This window comes from Rhipicephalus microplus, chromosome 7 (genome assembly GCF_043290135.1).
Source record: "Rhipicephalus microplus isolate Deutch F79 chromosome 7, USDA_Rmic, whole genome shotgun sequence".
Lineage (NCBI taxonomy): Eukaryota > Metazoa > Arthropoda > Arachnida > Ixodida > Ixodidae > Rhipicephalus > Rhipicephalus microplus.
In genome coordinates this window covers 48,944,358-48,964,731 of record NC_134706.1, presented here as the reverse complement: position 1 = coordinate 48,964,731, position 20,374 = coordinate 48,944,358, and positions in this window count along the sequence as shown.

The window sequence follows — 20,374 nt, the reverse complement described above, 5'->3', positions numbered from 1 at the left end:
ATCTAAATAAATCGACCGAACCTACAGTCTTCAGGTCTCTACAACCTTCATATCAACCTTCGGTTCCGAAGCATCTAGGTTGTATAGTCGGCGACAACATTTCTTGGCACTGAAGGGAGAGCTATGGAGCCAAATCGCGTATATCTACCGCCAATTATGGTAGTTCCAAAGTAGCGCCCGCATTTCCAACGTAAAATATTAATGCTTTTCCTTTATTTTCTACGTGGAGCTATGGGAGACATGGCGCAGCTCCCACCTGTAAGATATTCGCATTCCTTTTAATTTATCTGTTGTGACTTCCGCATTTTGAACGCATTAGAAAGTCCCGCCTTTTAGGGGCGAAGCTCCTTATGGCGTGGCTTGTGCGTCCCTCGTAGTACGTAACCACCAGTGGCGCATACCCGAAACAGCGGTCCTTACGATTTTGACCTCCAAGGTGCTTCCGGTGAGAGATTTCTTCTGTGCGTTGTTGAACAATAAAAGATAGTGCTCAATGCACATGTTAATGGCTGCTAAGGGGGAATGAGAGACAGGAGCATTCGGCCTTTAGGTAACGCGCACGCTGCGATCCCCATTAGCAGCTATTGGCATGTACATTGAGCACGATCTGACAAGAAAAGGTTGCTACGTTATACTCGCTGAGTGTAACCACCTTGGTTTTAGAAACGTTTAGCGAGCGTTGGGCCGCAGTGCCATGAATACAGTGAACTAGTATATACCATGAACTCGAGGTGGTTAAAGGTGGGAAGTAGACACGAAGCGCAAGCCGTAAGAAAGTGTGCATGTGCCACCTCCCGTTTAGTCCTTGAAATGTCCGCTGGATGGCGGTGCTTTTATAAGGAGATTATATGATGAAAAGATTCGAGATGGTGGTACTTGGAGTGCTGAATACATGGACGAACGGACACACAGACAGATGCATGGATGGATGCATGAACGGACGCAGGCGTGGATGCATGGACGAACGCAGGTACGGACGCACGAACAGACGCACGCATGGACGGGTGGATGGACGCATGGACGGTTACACAGTCGTACGCAGGAACGGACGGAAGCAAGAACGAATGAACGGACGAATGCTTCGCCCCACTCTCCATCATTCACTCCGTGAATATGGTGCCATGTTTTTTTTTACGTGCACCTCGAACGCCAAGTCGCGTCTGCATCTATTCGATCATTCCAGCGACTATACGCGGCGCGTAGGTAGGTCAAAACGGCGGACGAGAAGGTGCTAAGATGCGCGTCTCAGTCCCTCTAATTTCGCTGCAGACCACACTTTCGCTCGCTAAAGAGACGCATAGCTGTTTGAATGAAAACGAATCAGCGCTTGCAAATACTGCGAGACCGAACTGCGTCGCAGACTTATCACCATGTGCCAGGTTCGGAGGAAAGCCGCGTGGCGCCGCCTGCGTCGCTGGAATGACCGAATGTATATGAAACGCTGATGGTGCGCCCCCGTCACTTTCCACAACCTTACGAGGCGAGCGCCAAAACGGACTATTCGCGTATAGTGCAGAAGCTCCGCCTCCGTAGCTTTCCCTTCAGTGCCGAGAAAAGTTGTCGCCGAGTATAGTCGAACGGCAATGTAGTCCATGTTGAACTCTATAAGGGCCAAACCACATAAGCGCGAAAATGCACGCGACAGCGACGAGCGACGCTATGAGCGACGAAACAGGGCGTTCGCGCGACGTGTCGCGTGCTCGTTTTCGCGCGATCGCTCGGTTCTCCAGATTTGGAAACCTTCGCTCATCGCCCGGAAGTGCTGGGCTCAAGCACTACATAGGTGCACGTGACCCTGCCCGAGTCACGTATGCGCAACAAAAAATAACGCAATGTTTATCACGCATGTGCATATAAAAAAGTGCTGCAAGGCAATAATAAACACTTTCCGTTCCATTACACAACAATATATCTTATTTTTAAATTGGAAACCGCTCGCTACGTGGTTTTCTTGGTGCGAGTTGACGGCCTCATGCCAGCAACAGTGAAGTTCGCTCGCCGAAGCCGTCGCGTGAATGTGGTTTGCCTGCGCTAGCGACTGATCGCGCGACGCCGATCTACGTCGCGTCGCTCGTCGCTGTCGCGTACATTTTCGCGCTTATGGAGTTTGGGCTTAAGGGAAACTTCAGAGCGATGCCGACGCTGACGGACGAAATGCGCGAAATGCGCAATTTAATAACTATAGCGATAAAACAAAAAACCACACCGAACCTGCGCGGAACGCGTAGCACAGTCGCAGCGAAAGCTGGAAAAGCAGCCGCTTTAGAGCCTTCTTAAAGGGCAGTTGCTACAAGGACACTTGCAAGGCACCCACTACGCCATAAATCTTGATAATTTTTCGCTGAATTGAGGAAGCGCCCCCTAGCCATTATTCATTGCTCAGAGGAGCGTCGTACCCACGACACATTCGTGAGGCATCGTGAGCGCATTGTTATTGTCGTGGCTGATGACAATGAAGAATTATTTCTTAACGTTTCGTATAATGGAATAGAAGCACTCAGCAGCGACCCACTTGTTAGGAAGTTCGCATTGTGTGAGGCATGGTTTTTATGCTGCTCTCTTAAAACGTTCTATCACGCATGACAACGCGATGCCTTCCCCTGTCTGCAAAAGATTCCGAATTACCGGCTTGGCTCTGCTGTAGAATACTGGGCCTGCTACGCAGGAGCGTATAGGTTCGGACCGATTGCTCTAATAGATATTTTCTGCTATTCATTCGGTTCTTTTTTTTCTCTCATTTCTGGCGATGGAGGTTATACAGACACCGGTGGCGGCGGCAACTATACGGCTCCAAAAACGGTCGTTGCTTGGGTTCTCATAACAGCTATCGTTGAAAAGGTAGCGCGAAATTCAGTGTGGTTACGTACGATGTATCTTACATAGATAAAACGTGAGCGCCACTCAACGCTCTTTTCACCATGTTTGTACAGCGCACCTCGATCGAGCCCACGAATATCTTAGCAACATCATTATATACATATATATATATATATATATATATATATATATATATATATATATATATATATATATATATATATATATATATATATATATATATATATTGACAAAGTATGGTCCACCAGATGAAACGTTAGTTATAATCTACAGTGCCAAACCAACGAAAGTCCTTTATTCCCTATTATTACTAGCACCAGAAAACGAAGGTATAAGGCCCAACGCGAGTTCTTGCTTACATAAAAGCATCGTTCAAGCAAAATCAATAAAGGCACTGCAAGGACTGCATATAGGATCGGTATTCCCTATGGACCGCCGTCGTATACGAACACCGCCGGAAAGCCGTACACTGCATACACGCACAGGAGAGTCGAACGGAAGGAGGTTTCGGATGGAGCTTGTACCTGGTGGGACTGCAGCTGTCGAGCAGCGATACGCAAAACACGCTCGCACGAGCACGCGAGCAAAAGCCGGGCCATGCAAACATCTCCGTGCGTACTCGCTTCCTGTATGAGTATACATTGTATACAGGTTGTACTGCATGCAAACCGTATACGTACAATTTATGTGGTGCATATGTTGTACACTGGAGAAGCACCAAGATTGCTTTCACCTCATGGGTGTGTGTGTGGGGGGGGGGGGGGGGGGGTCGAGATGTTTAATGCTTTGGAAAACCTGACAATGAGCTAGTTTATTCAACTTTATGATTTTTGAACGTCTTGAAAACGACGTGAAAACTAGATGGACAAGGGGAAAGTCAGCGCTGTTTATTTGGAGCGCATTACATTACTATTACCTTTCAGGGGTACGCAAATAGTTTTGAAGTTACCTTGATAGAAACTCATTAGTCCGGCAAAACTTCTGTGCAATTTGTTCAGAGCATATTACGTTGCTTCAACTTTTGAGAACTACCGGAATAACTCTGAAATTACTTTATCGAAATTTCATTATTGCGGCAAAACTAAAGTGCAGTATATATAGACCACATTAGGTTACTATTATATTGCAGAAGCACGAAAAGAACTTTGAAATTGCTTTTAAAAAGCTCATTATGCTAGAGAAACTCATGTGAAGTTTCTTTACATTATATTATGTTAGTATGACTACACATAGGTAGAAAATTAACTTCGAAATTACTTTCGAAAAAGCTCTCCATTCTGACGAAATTCATGTGCAGGATTATACATTGTTGCGAAGCCACCTCCGAAATCCCGCCGCTGACCTCCACTGTTGCGAAACGACGGCCCGATCCCGCCGAAGCCACCACTGTTGCGAAAGACGGCGACGCCGACGCGGTCCCGGAGGCGCCACTGCTTTCGACCCCGCCGGGAAGGTCACCAGCCGTTTGGTAGCGTATGTTTCTCAGCTCGCGACTGCTTCTGCGCAGAGCTGAGGAGACGAGCGGACGAGACGACGGTGAGTTAAACAAGGTTTATGTACAGCATATATACAGAGGCGTTACAATTTCGGCACTGGGGCCGGCAGAGACTCGAAGAGCCGAGCTCCTCTCTCTAACACATAGGTCAGCCTTTCGCCTAAAACCGCTGATCGCGACACGCCGCAGGGCTTCTTTTATTTACACCGGGCCCAACTAAAATGTCCAATCAGAAGCGCCGCTGGTCTTCAGAGCAGGCTCCTCCAATGGGGTTCGCCGCGCGATGCGTCAGGCCACCAGACATGAGGACGCCGGCTCGCTGTCACGTGCGACGCTGACTCAATGCACGTGGGCCACAGATGCGCCGCGCGTGTTCACGCCGTGGAGCTGTTCGCGCCCGGCGGGCTGCGGGCTGGCCTTGACCCAGATTGCCTGTTTCAGAGGCACGGACGTTTGACGAGGACTCGCTGGCATAACAACATATAGACCATATGTACACAGTAATCTCAAATACTTATTATTCAAACTCATGTGCTCGAGATTCGGTCCTTCTTTATCTTCAAGCTTTGGTGAATTTCTCGTTGTTCAATTAACGCAAGATAACCTTACTCAAAAGTATTTAGTGAAAATAACATGTTTTTCTTTTATTTACTATTTGAGGCCACTCACGGCACTACAAAATTACCGACTGACGAAGATGAGCGTCGTCTCTTGACTGTCTGTGAGACTGTGACTGTCTCAAGCATGTGACGTCATAGTCGGTGACTTCAAACAGTAAGTAACTCCACTTGCTGGACTCAAAGCGAACGTTCACACTGGGGAAAACACAGGACCTCAGGCCATCATGCAGTAACTACAAAGCAGTAAAAGGGCTTCAACACCTTTTCTTGTTGTGTTGTATAGTGAACCGTGCTTGTATGAGTGCTACTTGATCAATTAATTTGAGGTCACCGAATGCAGAACTGCAGCGTACCATATATTATTTTTATAATGTTTCTTGCTATTCTCCATCCTAACAACCGAGTGGAAAATGGTAGCTATCAAAAACATGTCGACGAGAACCTCCTCATTTATTTCAGCTAAAAAAGTTCCACACACCTATAATTCGTAACGTCGTTTGTTACAGCGACAAGTGATTTAGTTGCTATAATTTTGTTACTGTAGTTTCTTAACTGGCAAGTCTGCTACATAAACTAAAACGTAATCATGACTTCGTCACTTAAAGATAACGTACTTTCAGGTACAAAACAAACATAGTAAAAACTATAAACCCGGCGCTAACATCTTTTACGACCACGACACGTAGTGCCGTACGTGTATCTGGCACCCGAAACGCGACTCCCATGAATCATGCGACCACTCACCCATTTTATTATAAGCTTTTTTTTTTTATATTCCACGTCCTGGCTTCGTGGTACGTACTTCAGTCACGCGATATCCCGTCTCTTTGATGTCGTGCTAAACGAACCTGCCAGCGTGAAAACGCGAGACTGCAAAACACGGGTTTGCCGTGCCGCCCATGCGTGTTTGTATACCATGCCCGGAAGAACAACACGCCGGAAGTTTGGCGACCGGAACTCGACACCGGAAATGTTCCCGGGGCAACCTGGCTCGGTTCGCTTTAAAGCTCGGAGTCCATAACAATAGGTACAGCCTTGCGGGCTTTCGAGAACACAACGCGGTGTGCGTGTGCACATTCGTACGTGTGTGATGCAGCGTACGAGTGTAAGTGCACGCTCAGTGACGTTTGATGGATTGCTGTGCTGGGGCCATCAGAAAAGTTATTTCGACGGGCACTTTCAACACGCCATTTATGTCTAAAAACTATTTCTCACAGCGTTTTACAGCGAAAGCTGTATATTGCTTGTATAAACAAAACAAAAAAAAACTGTTTGGCAGTGGTGTCACGAGTGGTCCTCATTGGCTGTAATATCAGTTACGTCATTCTCAACGTTATACCCAAGTACGGGCGTCATTGGCTGCGTTGCGAGTGACGTCGTTCATCCCGTCGCAGCCGGGGCGCAGAGAACGCACCTATTAGTTTCTACTCAGACCTTCCAAATTGCAGTTAAACAGAAAGCTGGGCGAGTTGGTACGCATGTATTCTATAACTTTTTAGTGCGCGCGAAATACAGAATAACAAAAGAGACAGCCGAGCGTTATATACAATATAATTTATTTTTGAAAGGAACAAAACATATAAGTACCTGGGAACCAGCATTAGCGCGTGTGCAATTCATGTGACAGGCAAACATAAAAAGATATGGCTGAACATAAAAAAGAAACTGTACACTACATATCTGTTAGAGCAACCAAAGGTTGACTGATTCATTTGTTTGTACACTAATTTATATAGAAGGCTTCCGTAAGTTCACGTGTTATAGTTTGCCTTTATATGAGAACTAAATATCTGTATCGTGAAACACGGGATCACCATGGCATAATTTACAATAATCTCACAAGTGTGAAAATTTGTCTTTTCCTAGTGAGTTAGTACCCTATTTTTAGTCGTGTATCCATGCAGCGGCCAATCCGTCCTATGTACACATTTCCACAGGTTATTGGTATATCTCCACATGACATGAACATTCATGCTCTCCGCTGGTTCCCAGGCAGTTATATGTTTTGTTCCTTTATATGTTTTGTTCCTTCTGTCTCTTTCATGTTCTGTATTTTGTGCGCGCCAACAAAAAGTTATAACATAAACCCTCCACATGATTAGGCCACGGACAACTCTAGAAGAGGGCCGACAGTAGAATTGTTCAAGAGCTCGCATTCACCGGGCCGGTGGTGCAGTCCCGACACGAAAACAGTCAACCCAACCGCTGCTTCGCATGGCATACTCGTTGCTCCGTTTAGAGGGAGATGGTGTAACTATTTTTTTACTGAATTTTTGCAGTTATATTGTTTCGTTTTGCAGTCTTCTAGTTCATTGAAAGCCTTCCTGGTGCGCAGCTTGATCAAGATGAACTTCGTGACGTAGCTGGTTTTTTGGTTGTTTACACTCTGACCAAGTATGATGCCGCTAGGTGCTCCGTTTTTCGTTGGCAGTGGGGCTGCCCCAAGATAGTCCAGGACCGAACTCGTGTTTCTCTATTGGCATTAAGCAGCATTTATACTCGATTCCCCAAGAGGAACTTTTCAAGACAGTTCGCAATCGAACGTTCTGGTGCGGTGGCGAACTCGACTGGTATCTCGGTACGAGGATCCCTGGAACCACTGGAGACTTACCACAACGATTGTGAGTTTGAAATTTTACGTACGAAAACGAGGCATATGCATAAGGCCTCGCGTGACACCAGTGCTCGCGGAGATATATTTAGCAGATAGAGATTGTTCGTTGTCTCGGATGCTTACAGACGATCACAATGTTCACATCTGTAGATACGTAGATGACTTCTTAAAACTTGTAAAAACTCCCTCTAACGATGTATTTGAAGAGTTAGCGACGCGTATTCTTTAGTATTTTAAATACACAGCAAGTAAGTTGAATTTTACTTTTTAATTGTCCGACAATGAATCTCTGCAATATTTAGAATTATAGGGGCCCTGAAACACTTTTTGAGTAACCATGCAATTAATTCACCGAAAAAGCGTATTGCCTCACAAATTCAACGCCGCAAAAAATTTGAAAATCAGTCCAGTGCGAGTGGAGTTACAAAGATTTGCTACACGCTGCATTCACATCCCCTCTTTTCTTGTTCCGACGAAAGCGCTGGAAGCTAAACGGGGAGGGATGGGAGGGGAAAACAAAAAACGTGAAGCGCGCCTCGTGACCTTGAGCCCTTTTTTTTTTCTTTGAATACGTGGCTTTTCAGTGCGATCGCGCACGCACGCGTGAATAGGTGGCGGCCTCCCGCGGCGATCTCTGTAACGACCGAGCACGCCATGTTCAAACCAGCCCATGGCTGACAGATGGGCTTACTACGAGTGATTTTTGGGCTTATTGCGTGATTTGTCGAGAGAAGAGTAAGCAAATTTCAGCTGACTTTGATAATTTATTGTGGATTCCAGGCCACGTGCTGCGCTATAATATTTGGTTCGCGTGTTGTCGGAAGCCTCTACCACCGATCGCCCGCATTTGCTGACCATGCTCGAAAAGTGTTGCAGGGCCCCTTCAAAGTTGTTTTTCAAAGACAGCAAACAGTTGCGCTGGTCGTGCTCGCCACGCACGATCAAGGACCCTTTGCCTTTTGAATTCCTCTCACTCGAAGCTTGGGAACAGGGACACGGTGGTGTCATGCTTGAGGTCATGTCATGTCACCACAATGTCAAAGATAGTTCCTCTTCACAAGTGAGTCGTCTCCGAATTGCAGGTTTTCCGCAGACGCTTCTTCAGGCTGTGGCAGAATCAATGTTGAGGGTCATCATCATCATCATCATCATCATCATCATCATCATCAACCTGACTACGTCCACTGCAGTACAAAGGCCTTTCCCATGTTCCGCCAGTTAACTCGGTCCTGTGCTTGCTGCTGCCAATTTATACCCGCATACTTCTTAATCTCATCTGCCCACCTAATCTTCTGTCTCCCCCTAACCCGCTTGCCTTCTCTGGGAATGCAGTTAGTTACCCTTAATGACCAGCGGTTATCCTGTCTACGCGCTACATGCCCGGCCCATGTCCATTTCTTCTTCTTGATTTCAGCTATGATATCCTTAACCGCCGTTTGTTCCCTAATTCCCTCTGCTCTTTTCTTGTCTCGTAAGGTTACACCTACCATTTTTCTTTCCATTGCTCGCTGCATCGTCCTCAATTTAAGCTGAACCCTCTTTGTAAGTCTCCAGGTTTCTGCTCCGTAGCTAAGTACCGGCAAGATAGAGCTGTTATGTACCTTCCTCTTGAGGGATAGTGGCAATCTACCTGTCATAATTTGAGAGTGCTTGCCAAATGTGCTCCACCCCATTCTTATTCTCCTAGTTTCTTCAATCTCGTGGTTCGGCTCCGCAGTTATTACCTGCCCTAAGTAGACATAGTCTTCTACAACTTGAAGTGCACTATTACCTATATCGAAGCGCTGCCCTTTTCCGAGGTTGCTGTACATTACTTTCGTTTTCTGCAGATTAATTTTAAGACCCACCTTTCTGCTCTCCTTGTCTAACTCCGTAATCATGAGTTGCAATTCGTCCCCTGAGTTACTCAGCAATGCAATGTCATCGGCGAAGCGCAGGTTACTAAGGTACTCTCCATTAAGTCTTATCCCTAACTGTTCCCATTCTAGGCTTCTGAAAACCTCCTGTAAGCACGCGGTAAATAGCATTGGGGAGATTGTGTCCCCCTGCCTTACACCCTTCTTGATTTGTAATCTGTTGCTTTCTTTATGAAGCACTGTGGTAGCAGTTGGTCCCCTGTAGATTTCTTCCATGATGTTAATATATGTAGAAGTAAATGAAGGAAAAGAATTGGAGAAGAGCAAAAACGCGGAAGGTTTAAGTAATGCTGCATACATACACAAGGTGTCGCACGGTGGCGCAAAGATACGGAGCCGATACAGTTTTTTCAGCGCCTTACAAGTTATTGCGTCTGTGTGGAATGTCAAACGCGAGCAAAGTTAAACAACGGAAGATGTGACGTTAAGCACAGACGTACGTATGCGCCCTGTGCATCGGAAGTGGCCTGACCCCTGACCTGTGCAATGGTTAATGTGGGGCATACCGGAAGGTGTATTAACAAACGTTTGATGGAGCATGCTAATTAATTCAGAGACTGGGGTGCAAATCACCTACCAGTTCATTGTGGCGCATGCGCGCAGGGATGCAAGCCAATCTTCAGTACCAAGGTGACAGGGCGAGCCAAAGGCCAAAGAGCAAGAAAAATATCGGAGGAATCTTGGGTATCTACAGACACGGACCCGATAAGTGCGTCAGCGACAAATCCATGTATCTTTCCAGGAAAGAGGGCGATTTCCTTTTTAGTAGATAGGGGGGGGGGGTGCAACTTGTCACGTGTTGACGACTGCCATTGCGCACGCGCTTAGTTGGTTTCATAAAGGTGGTGTTCGTTTCAATAAACCAGTAGTTAGTCTGCGATCATTCTGTCCACATCCTTCCTCGTGTCTCAGTTTTAGCATAGTTAAGTTTTTTTTTTCAGTAATGTCTTATCAACTAGCCCCTCAACATACGCTTCTCGAGTCCTTCTAAATTGATTTCACGTATGTTGGGAGCTATCTTGTCAGTTAATATTTTGTAGATGATGCGTTTGTGTCTACACAAATTTATCTCACACGTTATCTCCCCATTTTGGGTGAGGTTTTCCTTTGAAGGAGTACTGACAAGATTTTTCGACATCGTAAGAGGTACGTTTTCTTTTTTTTTTCTCCTGTGAACAGTGTTCCCGCTCAATAAAGTGCACGTGGAATGCTGGGCCAGTTGGTACAACATAATGTGGAAATATACGAGCGCACAAGGTAGAAGGAAAAGCACTTGACAGGAAAGACGCTCATTCCTGAGCGTCTTTTCTGTCGAGTGGTTTACCTTCTACCTTGAGCGTTCATATATTTCCCCATTAGCGTTCGCGCTCTCGACTCACCGGAGTCTGACAGCACGTTTAACATATTTTTTGCAATGATTTTCGAAGTTTTCGTCACTGGGCATCAGCAAGACAGTCACGCCGCAATGACAATCATCCCAACCATGTCCAACCAAGTTCCACCGAGTTTAAGAACTCAGCGTCCTGCGCAAGCAGCATTTAATCGCAGAAAATACTGTCGAGGTGACTGGACGACAATTCGCTCATCATTGTTTACGTGCATCGCGAGCACATGACTAATTTACCGCTGGTAAGTGGCGAGTCGCTGTACTCCCGTGACGTCACGCTGCGATGACTCGTCACTGAGAAGTGTATTGCTTTAGCACAGCTCAGTTTGAGCGTGAAGAAGAGATGCTACGCAGTAAAGAAGGGTGAAAAGAAACAGACGACTGTGTGAGCGCTAACTGTGAACTTGGAACCCAACGACAGAACGTCATGAACGTAGCCCGGAAGCGCGGAAGGTTAACCTGCTCCGTTACGTGCACACGGTTGCGGCGTTCGGGAACTTTCTTAGGGAGACGGCTCCGGAGCTGTCTCTAGCAGACCTGCCAGTCAACCTCCGTCTTCTGGGCGATCAAACATGAAACCGTGCGCAGGTTATATCTGGGGTTTAACGTCCCAAAATCAAAATATGATTACGAGAGACGCCGTAGGGGAGGGCTCCGTAAATTTAGGCATTATGGTTTTTTTTTAACATGCACTGGCATTGCACAATATGGGAGACCAGCACTGGATACGTGGCACGCCGAAAAAAAAAATTCACAGCATATCCTCGAGGTGAATGATAACGAGTGGGGCGAAGCGGACGGACGGACTGACGGGCGCTTCGCCCCACTCATCATCATTCTCATCGTGGATATGCTGTGACACCATTTTTATTGGCATGCAATGCAATGGAACTGGCTATATGCTACGCCCACACCAGACATACGACACACGGAGTAAGGGGCATCGCCCCTGAAAGAGAACCTGGCGGCGAATAGCTATACAACTCACTGCCGCTCATGGCCTCCGAGATGGCAGGTGCGCGCGCTCGCACTCTCGGAGGCCATGTGCAGCCGCTCGCGCCCAGACAACCACCGTGGGAGCACGCGCACACATCGTTCTCCTGCTTGATTTTAGAACAAACATCTCGCAAAGCCATTATGCCAGTAATAATGCGCTTTGGTATGAAAAAAAAAAGTTGGTCCAAAGGTTACTCATGCAGGTAATATCTGGAAAACGAGGAGAAGCTCTGCAAAGCGATCTGCGCTTGTATTGGCCTCGGGAGCCTCCACTAGAGAGGCCAGCGCTGCGTTAGTTTTGACGTCACACATAGGATGCGTAGTTGTGGAATACAGCAGCTTTGCTTTCGCGACACCACTTGCATTGTCCCCCATGAATTCACCGGTTCTTAGTCGCGATTTCACGATGAAAATTAGACACGAGAGTGACACCGGGTCCACCGATTCATAGTTTGCTTGACCGTATATCATCAGGTCTTGCCGCTTCTTTTAACACCGAGCTTCAAAACAAAGAGAAGCACGCACGGTGTGTCCACAGCGAAAGCGCAGGAAATGCGGTGTTCTAGCAGACAACACAACCCGGCATCTTATGAGTGACGTCATCACGTAGGTGGCGCCACGGTATGTCCTCGAGGCCAATATGCTCTTGGCGTCGAAGAGACCGCGCTGTGCCGTGATGGCGATTCTCTCGTCAACATTTTCTGGCTGCTTCCTGGGATAAGCTAGTGCAGGCTGACACGCCTCTATTTATAAGCTATAATTCATAATAATGCAACAATCTGCTTTGTTTAGTTGTGTTTTTGTAAGTCAGAACTGTTAAAAACAATCGTGCACTTACCGACACTTTCGCTCTCCCTTTGTTTCGCTCGTGCAAATTAAGGATGCACGATAACTATCTGTATGCGTGTGATATATCTTTTTTGTACATGGAACCCTTAGTTATTTATTCTTTAGACCCCCAACTAGCCTTCGTCTATGGGTCCAACCAGTAGTGATGTTTCTGTATGTTTCACAGTTTGCAAATAAAGAATTGAATTGAATTGCGTCCATGATGTGTATTCCCAATCCGCGGTATATATACGCGGTATATATAAGTAAACCACCGTGGTAGCATAGCACGTATGGTGTCGCGATGCTATATATATATACGCGAAGGCATGGTATAATTTCCCGGCCACGGCAGCCGCATTTCAGTGGAACAAAATACAAAGAACATCAGCGTACTTGCACATTAAAAAACACCAAGCGGTGAAATTTAATATGCCCACACTACGGTGCGTCTCGTAATCGCACGTTGCTTGACACGTAAAAACCTAGCAATTATCCATGTTGATATAACACCTGTATTCTAGGGAGACACCAGCTAGCGGGAAAGCTGACATACTGTTTAGCTGAATTGAACGTCGAATAAAGATGCCAAGACACTTGACAATTCTCCAGCGAGACATCAATTCCGATGTCACTTCGGTATGTCAGCCAATGCAGCATCGAAGCTTTGCCGCATTGAATGACTCCAGAAAGTTGAGCTTCAGTAGTCCGTTATTCGCAGCAAGGATCATGTCTGTAGCACAAGTTTGGTTAAATAAAGACGTCTTAGCATCGGGTATGCATCGCATGCGTATTTTTATAACGGCTAGTTCACCACCTTACGCTAACGTGCCCCCGCCAACATCTCGTATATATAGGCAATACAGCTTTCCTTCCACAAAGCTATTTGCAAATAATGTTGGCTACCGGTCTTCCTTTAGCATTATGCGGTTTAATCAAAAAGCTTGGTGGTGGCTAGACAATGAAAAAAATTGGCAGATCCCACGTACAGTGGGTATCGATGATATGCGAAGCACGAATGCGAAATGTTGATATGCCACTTTACAATCAGCACAACGTTACGAGGTGGAGGTAACTGATGCCGTACAGGGCTTCCGTGTCATGATTATCTTGTTCGGATGTGTCGTTTACTTTCGTCACCTATTCACGTCAGGTGATATCAAATTTAGTATATGTGGAGCTAGCGAAACGGCCGCGAGCACGCTATGAGCGTGGTATGTTGTCATGTTCTTATATGACACGCGTGCCAAGATTATCTTGTTTGCACCAGTCATATATTTCGTCATCCATGGACGTCACCTAACACCAAATTTGGTATACGTGGAGCTAGCAAAACGGCCGCGAGCACATCATGAGAGCCCAATATACTCCAAAGTAGCGTTGATGCGCGCACACGCTGGGAACAGCGACGCTACGTTAGCAAAACGCGAGCACCTTAAAGTCTGACGCCAGGCGCGACTGCAGCGTCCGTCGGCGCGGCCGGACGGCAACCGGCGCGAAATGCCACATGATGCATTTCGCGCCGATGCGTTACCCAGACAACACTGCATCTCCCTCTTTTCGTGACGGAGGGACACCATACGAGCTGAAACGCGCATGCGTCAAAGCAACGCAGCGCGGCGCGCGCCTGCGAGTATATGGCAGGACTGGCTCCTGGCGTGGCAACGCCAACGTGACGTGACGAAATGAACGCCGGTGAGCACGTGCACAACGTCACGTCGAAATGTATTGGCGCCTTGACTGTGGCATGTAGTCATGTTCTCACATGACACGCATCTCATGATTATCATGTTTGCACCAGCCACATACCTTCGTCCTCCATTGGCGTCACGTAATACCAAATTTGGCATATGTGAAGCTAGCCAAACGGCCGTCAGCGCATCATGAGCGTAACATGTACTCATGTTGTTACATGACATGCATCTCATGTTTATCATGTTTGCACCAACATCATACCTTCGTCATCCATTCACGTCACGCAATTCCAAATTTAGTATAAGTGAAGCTATCGAAATGGCTGCCAGCGCAGCATGAGCGTGGCATGTAGACATGTTGTTACATGACACGCATCTCATGATTATCATGTTTGCAGCAGTCACATACCTTCGTCATCTATTCCCGTAGTGTACTACCAAATTTGGTATATGTGACGCTAGCGAAACGGCCGCGAGCACATCATGAGCGTGGCATGTAGTCATGTTGTTACATGACACGTATGCCATGATTTTTATGTTAGGGTTTGTCGCTTCTGTTCGCCATGCAATCATGCCATACCATACCAGTTTTGCAACATGCCATGTGAACGAAACCACAGCAAGAGCTGCAGGACCATGAAATGTAAATCGTGACATTCATGACATACATGCCATGATGTTTATGTTATGACTAGTCAAGTGACTGCTGCTGCTGTATGGGTGGCACGGCCCAGTCAGGCAATGTTTGTCTTTTGTCGTATCTTCTTGGACAATTTTGTAATTATTCTTAAAAACTAATAAAGAAAGAAAGAAAGTATGTTCTTCATCCTGTCAGGTTATGCCATACCAAGTTTGGTATCCATACCATTATGAAAACGGCCACGAGAACTAAAAGTCGTAGGCGGCTAGATAGATAGATAGATAGATAGATAGATAGATAGATAGATAGATAGATAGATAGATAGATAGATAGATAGATAGATAGATAGATAGATAGATAGATAGATAGATAGATAGATAGATAGATAGATAGATAGATAGATACGCTCAAAGTCGCCGAAGCTCGCTAAGAATTACTTCGCATTAAAAAAAAAACTAACACGGAAGTGAAACGTGTCTTTACAGAGGTAGTTGAGCGTTTACGGTGCATTGTTTCAGCAACAGGAACAAATTTCAAGGTCACGTTAAGAACGGCAAGCAGCTCTAAACTTTCAGCGCACACCTCAAGCAGAAAGCACGCACGAAATCAGCATACACAAGACGAGAACGGACTAACAACGGTCACAGCTCGACACTTAAAGCGCGTTGTTCAAACAGAAACAAAAACGCACGAAACGAGGTCACAGAATACACAGTACAAGCGCGAACAACTGTCGCGCTTCTTCCTCGGTCGTGTGTCAGCAGCGTGCTCCTTTCGTAAAACGCGGCCGTGGCAGCGTGCGAAGCAACCTTCATCCTCTCCCGAATTACGAACGAGTCTGGTGAGCACGCGCGCAGGAGAAACCACGCTCCGTGAAGGCGGTGCTTCGTGGAGGCGATGACCTTTTGAGCGCGCCCACCGTGAGGCCGTCGCGCCACCTCCCCAGTAATAACAAAAACGCGCTGAAGTTTCGAATATCTCAGGTCTGCTAACACCACGCCCGCGAGGCGGCTGAGGAGCTTGGCATCTCAGTCCCCACGTGGGAGCTGCCCGCAACACAGTGATCTGTGTTTTGGAGGACCAAATAAAGTTTATCCAATCCAATCCAATCAGGTCTGCTAAACGGTTTATGGTGTATATCGTGGAGCGAGAATACTTTAGGTGAGCGAACGCCGGGACTATCCGGTGCCCGATAATGTGCTGGTACGCAAGTAGCCCGAGAGATGGCGCGACAAACTTCGCCCCGGTAAAGCCCCTTGATCCTGGGGCTTTACCGGGGCGTAAAGCCCCTTAATATAGAGAAAGTAGCGACAGTCTCCTCCATATCCTCTCCAAAGTGTCCAACACTCCTCTCCCAAGTGTCCAGACCTAATCTATATCCTCTCCCGAACAGCCACCGTGTGGGCGCCGACCCTATGACCCGGCTCGCGCCACTTTCCTATCAAGAATGCTATGTCACGCTGATAACACGCGCGATGCTCGTCGCGGCACAAGAGGGGAGAGGCAGGAGAGGAGTATGCGCGGCGCGACGGCTCGATTAAAAGAATGGCGGTACTTTCCTAAAAAATATCCAGGTACATTACGCCCCGACTGCCCTCCTACCTCTCGGTGTAGGAAAGCGCCGTACATAGGAAAGTAGTGGCGCTCATTTACCGCCCTGTCAACTCGTTCATCATCACCTCCTCTTTCACGGCGTCACTTTATGCGTGTCGCGTGGTTGTTATCGCGCGATAACCCTGTTGTCTCATATTTGGAAACCGTCGCCCACTTGTTCGATGTGCTTTGCGGAATTCCCCAGCAGCCCGACACCGTCCCCAGTCCGGCGAGCCATCTATCGGCATCCCACATACGAGAACATAATCGGTCCCTCCCCCACGAAGGGCTTGCTTCGCGGCGTTCACTCACCTAAAGTATGCTTGCACCATGGTGTTTATAAATGGCTTGCCGTTAGCCGTGTTCGTAACTTCCTTTTTGTGGTGTAGTGGTCAACGCGAGGTTTCTGGTTGGATTCTACGCGACAATGTTAGCTTTCTTGTTGTTGTTTTTTTTTGTAATCTCGTACAGTAAATTTTTCAACGTCATTTCCCTGACTGAAGTACGCCAGCTGAGCCGTGATGTCCATCATAAAACAATTTTATGTTAAAAAAACAAGCCCGACGTAGCACAGCAAGAGCTTGACCGGTTTGACGCGCCATCGCCTTCGTTCTAATTTATATGATATAGAAACAACCGCGTAGACGAACACGTCCTGTGACGTATCCGTCTACATGGTTGTTACTCCTGAATGAATACGCAGCAATACCGCCAGTACCCTTTGGTCTAGTTACAAAGATTCGCGCCCACACCGCCTCTACCAGTCGCCGCTCTCGTCTGAGGGAGCGGCTGAGAAGTGTGATATTTGACCCTCAGAGCGGCACTGACCACACTGCCAAAACGCCTGCGCTGGTCAGAGCGGCACTGACCACCCGCCAAAACGCAGGGGAATGCCTTATACGGGCATCTAGCATATCGCCTCCATCGAAATCGAACGGGGATCAAAGCCGCGACCTTAGGGTCAGCAGCCTTTATTTCTAGATACCAGCGATTTTATGCATACAGCGACAATGTGAAAAATTTTAAAATACGTGTCCATACTCCCTTAAGCGCACAAAAGGTTTCGAAACGGTTCGTGAGTGATTGCAAAAGTGAAATGAGGTGCGCCTTATCAACCTTTGGCGACGCTGCACAGATTTGCCAGCGGTTACAACTCAGAGCCGGACATGCGCACAGGCAAGCCCCACTCGGCAACTGGCCGTATATACCTTTCAAGACGGCCGGGCCGTTTTCGCCCTATGCGAGCGCCCACTTTCCGGAAGACCAAACGGAAGAAGCGAGAGGACCGGAAGCCGTTTCCCCCGTCGTTTCCGGTCTCTAGGCTCTCAGGCCAGGCAAAGGAGCTCCTCGTCTGCGCCAGGCAAACATTCGAAGAGGCACGCGCGCTGCCACGCAATACACTATATGTGTGTGCATGTGTGGGCGTATGCGTGTGTATATGTGTATGTGTGTACAAAATGTGACACAGTAAACGCGCAACGCTTTATCTGCTTTCCCTCTTCGTTCTTTTCGTAAAAGTGCAACAATATTCCCACTATCGTGAAACATCACTTTTACGTATATATATATATATATATATATATATATATATATATATATATATATATATATATATATATATATATATATATATATATATATATATATATATATATATTGTTGCGAATGTATTTACTACTTTAGAGTAGAAAAGTACTCCAGCAGTCAAGATGGCAGCCGTTGTGTATTTTCGAACAGCCCAAAAACGTCGTCGTCTTCTTCTTCGCACCGCCCGCATAGCTGCATAGCCGCGAACCCGCAACATCGACCTCCGGCGGCGAAAAGCGCCGACCCGGCGCTTGTTAGCAGGTGTTGGACGAGATGTACGGCTTGAGGCGAGCGACGTGGACGATGTCGGAAGATGTGGAAGGTATCGAAGGGTTTAGAGGTGCTATTTCATAGGTAACATCAGTTACCTGCCGTAGCACACGATAAGGTCCGGAATACTTGGGTAGAAGCTTTTCAGCCAGACCAACATGTCGCGACGGAGTCCACAGAAGAACGAGGTCACCTGGACTAAAGTGGATGTCCCGATGGTGGCTGTCATAGCTACGTTTCTGACGGAGCTGCGAGTCCGAAAGGCGCTGGTGGGCAATCTGACGGGCTTTCTCCGCGGTGCTAATAGTGCGGCGAGCATATGCTGTGGACAGGTCGGCAGGGTTGGGTACAAGCGTGTCGAACGGCAATGTCGGGTCTCTTCCATACAAAAGGTAAAAGGGAGAATATCCAGCAGTGTCGTGGCGTGAGCTATTGTAAGCGAAAGTGACAAAGGGTAGCGCAATGTCCCAGTCACGATGATCCGTCGACACGTACATGGCGAGCATGTCAGTGAGTGTGCGATTCAGACGTTCTGTGAGGCCGTTTGTTTGAGGATGGTAGGCCGTCGTAAGCTTGTGCTTGGTTGCACAAGAACGAAGTAGATCGTCAATTACCTTAGATAAAAAGTAGCGACCGCGATCGGTGACCAGTTGACGAGGAGCACCATGATGTAAGATGACGTCTTGAATCAAAAAGTCGGCGACATCTGTAGCGCAGCTGCTTGGAAGAGGTCTCGTAATTGCGAAACGGGTCGAGTAATCTATGGCGACGGCGACCCACCTGTTACCGTCGGTAGAAAGAGGGAAAGGGCCCAGCAGGTCGAGGCCGACACGATAGAAAGGCTCGGCAGGTACGTCGATCGGTTGAAGGAGCCCGGCGGGGTGTACCGCTGGCCTTTTGCGGCGTTGGCACGACTCACAAGACCTAACATAACGTTGTACAGAACGGTAGAGGCCGGGCCAGAAAAAGCGTCGGCGGACACGGTCGTACGTTCTGGCAACACCAAGGTGGCCAGCCGTTGGTACATCATGTAGTTGCTGAAGTACGGTCGAGTGCAAATGAGTGGGTATTACGAGTAGTAGTTCGTTTCCCACATGGTGCATGTTGCGGCGGTATAAAATGCCGTCTATGACAACGAACATGCGAAGCGAACTGTCTGTACAGCCTGTGTTCAGGCGGTCGATTAGCTCGCGTAGGGACGCGTCACGCCGTTGCTCACATCCCATGTTGCCGAAAGCAGAGAGCGAGGAAATACAGATGGACGCGTCGTCGGTTACTAGATCTGGAGCGTCAACGGGGTACCGGGAGAGGCAGTCGGCGTCTTGGTGTAAACGGCCAGACTTGTAAACCACTGTGTATGTGAATTCCTGGAGGCGCAGAGCCCAACGAGCAAGGCGCCCCGTTGGATCTTTGAGGGCTGAAAGCCAGCATAGAGCGTGATGGTCAGTGGTAACTGTGAAAGGCCGGCCATATAAATAGGGGCGGAATTTACCAACTGCCCATACAAGCGCCAGGCACTCGCGTTCCGTAATAGAGTAATTGCGTTCGGCAGGAGAAAGGAGCCGGCTGGCATACGCAAGAACTCGATCGTGACCGGATTGACGCTGGGCTAAAACCGCGCCAATACCGTAGCCACTAGCATCAGTGCGGACCTCGGTTGGAGCAGACGGGTCGAAGTGGGCGAGAATCGGTGGCGTGGTCAGAAGTGTTATGAGCTGGGAAAAGGCCGTGCCTTGATCAGGACCCCACTCAAATGGTACATCTTTCTTCAAAAGATCAGTGAGGGGGCGTGCGACCTCTGCGAAGTTTCTGACAAATCGTCGGAAATATGAGCATAGGCCCACAAAACTTCGAACGTCCTTGACACAAGTCGGTACAGGAAAATCCAGGACAGCT